The sequence below is a fragment of the Marmota flaviventris genome, chromosome 11, assembly GCF_047511675.1.
Source record: "Marmota flaviventris isolate mMarFla1 chromosome 11, mMarFla1.hap1, whole genome shotgun sequence".
Taxonomy (NCBI): domain Eukaryota; kingdom Metazoa; phylum Chordata; class Mammalia; order Rodentia; family Sciuridae; genus Marmota; species Marmota flaviventris.
This window is the reverse complement of record NC_092508.1, coordinates 1,843,690-1,847,772: the sequence shown is the minus strand read 5'-3', so window position 1 is coordinate 1,847,772 and position 4,083 is coordinate 1,843,690.

The window sequence follows — 4,083 nt, the reverse complement described above, 5'->3', positions numbered from 1 at the left end:
ATTTGTACCTTATCAAATTAAATGAAGTTTTAAATGTTAAATGTACTAAGGAAAAACTTAGTGGATGTTTCTATAAGAGTTATGGAATGGAGAATGCCATCAACAATCATAAATGGAAATATTGATAATATGACCATGAATTAAAATGTTGGGTACAATCAACAGGAAATTGGATAATTCCTAATTGTGGAATACAAGGGAATACTATTTAGCAATAAAAAAGAATGAACTATGACCAGTGGATGAATGTCAGCATCATAATGACGTTGGCTGAAAGAGACATTTTATGACCATTAGCATGAAACTCGACCCAGCCAACTACCTGTGCAGGGCAGAGATCAGAAGGGGTTCTTCCTTGGGATGGATGAGCAGAGGGTTGACTGGGGCACCAAGAACTTCCTGGAGGGAAGGGAATGATGCAAATCTGGACTGGAGTATAGGTCACACAGATGAACACCTGTCTGATCTCCTTAACTCTTAACAGTTGTGCCTGTGCAGGGAGATTTTGCCAAGAGAAAGCAATAGTGACCCAGTTTGAAGAGGAAGGAGGAACTGTTTGTGCATCAGAACACGGATAAAATTAAAAGTGGGAAAGTGTGTGCCTGTTTCATAAAGCTAATCTCCTTTACAGGAAAGAGAGCTTTCAATGCTGAGACAAAAACGTGCATTCCAAAAGCAAGACGGAGACAAGGACTGAGAAAACACAACACCCAATAAACATGACAGAATGTTCTCTTCCCTAATAACAGGAGAAACGCAAGGCTTTCTCTGTTTGATAAAAGCAAATGTGAAGAAATAAGCATCATTGCACATGAACTGAGTGTCAACTGAGAGGAACTTCTGGATGGTTACTTAACTGCAAGCACAAATAAAACCTTAAAATTTTGCGTATTCTTTCACATAGTGATTCCACTTCCATAACTTGATCCTAATAAATATGGATGTTGATAAACATTAAGCTTAATGTTTCACAGAAAAAAAGGCGGGGGGTTGGAATGAACATAGAACTACAGGATTTTCTATCTTGGAAAAAAGTTAATTTTACAGTTGTAAGGAAACAGGAAGACTACAAAACATCATGCAATATAATTTTTATAAATAAAAACAAAAAAAAGATGAGAAAAAGTAATCAAAATGTTCCCAGTGGTTTCTTCTGAAAATGACAAAAGATCACTGTTTCCTATTTGTTCATCTGGTATTAGTTTGTAGCCATTTTTAAATATCCCAAAGGACAGGAAGTTAACTAAGGGAACAGCAGGGTGGATGCTGAGAGAATCCGCGAAGCCGGCTGCACTACAGGTGAGGAGCCTGACTTGGGATCCGTGGGATCCGCGGGGGAGGGTAGTTCAGGGCCTGTCACGCCCTGAGCCTGCCTTCTTCCTCTAGGCTCACCTGCATCTTTCACCTGCCGCTCAAAGCTTCCTTCTCAGACCTGCTGCAACAGGGACAGCTCAACCAGGAAGTAGTCAGAGACAAGAAACAGCTGGTTACAAACCCTCACCTACCTCCTCTTGCCCAGGCGAGCCTTGGACCACTGAATACCTGGAGGTGACCTTGACTGGACAGATCCCATCCAAAGCTATTTTTGTTGCGGTTTGGTCATTCTTTGAAATAACATGGGGGTCATCAGCACAGAGGAGGCAGCCACAGTCATGGTGGAGGTAAACCAGATATGGAACAGGTCGAGCGTAAGAAGAATAGAGACCAGGGCCCCAGGAGGCCGGAAGTCTCAGGAAAAGTGGAGCCCCGGGAGACTGCGGGCAGGAGCCAGCATCCCGAGGAAAGGTCCTCCTGAGAAGGCCATCATTGGGCCTTCTGTGACTGGAGGTGGAGTGAGTTTGCACCTGGTTGCTTTTTGAGGAACTTAATTGCAAAGCAGCTTAGTCCAGGACCCCTAAAGGAAAATTGGCATAAAGACCCCAGATAGTGATGGCTGGGCGCTGCTCAGGGAGTAGGAAAGACAGGAAAGATGATGATGGCTGTACTGTTCAGTCACCAGGCTCTGGCTTGGGAAGGAAGAGGAAGCAGTGGTCTGTCAGCTCCGTCCCTGGTGTCAAGACTGGCCCTGTAGGTGCTAAGTCCCCACCCTTGTTGGTGGAGCAAGCATGGGTCCTGCTGCACACCCTGAGTACCAGGTGACAGCCATCAGGTCAAGGCGAGCAGCTGCCAGGCCAGGCCACACCTGCAGCCCCTGGAAGGGGTCAGAAGGCCAGTCCCAGGGCAAGGTGCTACCCAGGGAAGCTATCCAGCACGCCTTCAGGCTCAAAGGACTCAGTGTGGATGACATATAGGGTTGTCCTCCAACCAAAGTGAAGAGGCAGGGAGCTAGCCTGGGGAGACCTGGATGAAGAGTCCTCCCTTCTGAGCAGACCCCGGTATGTCTGTGGCAGAGGAGGGGTGTCGGCCATGGCCACGGAGTGGCCCAGAGGAGCAAATGGCGGTTGAGACGAAAGTGCCAGGTCCATCCCTAAACTATGCACCAGGCAAGGGGCTCCCACATATATCTGAATACTTAAGAGCAAAACAAGCCCCACACTGTTGGGTGAGACACATGCACCCTCCTGCCTGGCCACACAGGCCTTGACAGCCTGGGGTTCAGCCTCCTCCAGCTCTGGGCCTCTGCTCCAGACCCAGCCATTGGCCCTTGCTCTGCCTCCACCGGCCTCCCCTGGCACCTCAAGGAGCTGCACCTCATGCCCAGCCCTCTGCCCAGGCCCGGTCCACAACCACACCCAGGGGCAGGTGGCCCAGTGGTGTGGTCTACCCACAGGGGTGGATCTGAAGAAGAGGCCCTGAAATGGGCTCGGACCACTTGGACATGGGATCCTGGATCCTGGGTCCTGGGTGTCTGGAGCACAGTCTGGGACGGGGAGCAGGGGCCCATAGGAATAGCCCCCTCGACCCCACAGGTTCTCACCTAAGGGTAAGATATTAGAGGAGGCCAACATGGGGCCTCACAAGCATGAGGGGCAGGCCAAGGGCCTGCTTGCCCAGCCGAGGAGAGGTTCTGAAAATCTGTGAGCAGGGGAGGGCCTCCAGAGGGAGGGGGAGGGGTCTAGCCAGAGAGCCGCCTGCAGGTGTGGGGAGAACCTGGGGACCACACGCTGAGACACACAAGTCAGCGTAGGTGATAAAGAGGTGCTTATGGTGACCGGCACTGGGTGAGGTGCTGCAAAGGGAGCTGACCTGGGCCAGGCCAAGGATTGCCCACTGGCCTATAGGCCAGCCAGAACCAAGGCAGTGCGTGTGACGGTGCTCAGAGCCCCACTGCGGAGCACTGTGTGCAGAGCATGGATGGCACGCGCCTGGTGGCAGGGACAAAGGACAGAGCAGTGAGGACCCATGGGCACTGGCCACACAGTGGGCCTTCCCCCAGGATTCACCTGGGGCCAGGCTGAGTGGGAAAACAAAGGGTGGCTGGAGGGTGAAGGACAGAACCAGGGACTTTGGAGGTTTGGATGAGATGCTGCTTGGGTCATCTCGGGGTGGACTGAGAACTGGAGACACTGCAGCTATGGAAGGATGTTACTATTTGCAGCCCAGGGTCTCCGTGGCAGGGCAGAGGGCAGTCTAGCTTACCTGGAGACAGTGTCCTTCCAGAGACCCAGGAGTGCTGCCTCACGATAGCTCTTGGCTAAGTGTGCGAGAGAGAAAGGGAAAGCCCTCGCAGCCAGAGGTGAAGAAGGAACTGAAGACTCACCTCTAGTGTGCTCGCGGCCCTGGGCTCGGTCCCCAGAACCTCGAGAAATAAAGCAAAGGAAAATAAACACATAAGCTCTTCAGAAATCCCCTACACTGATGTGGGAGGAAAAGGGCTCTCTTGGTCTCTAAACTAGGGCGGGGTCTGAAGGCTGGGTAAGGACTCCATTCTCAGTGAAAGGACACTCCCTGTGGGGCAGGGAGGTGACCAGTGGCAACCTCCTGAGGCAGTGTCTGCGCTCACTTGGATTTGGGTCCACATACCTGCCTGGTCCAGGAACTCTGAGCCCAAACAGCAATGTGAAAGTTGTCCTGTGCAGAAGACGCTTGTCACGTGTAGCAGACACCTCTACCCAGGCTACACAGAATTCCCAGGAATAGACT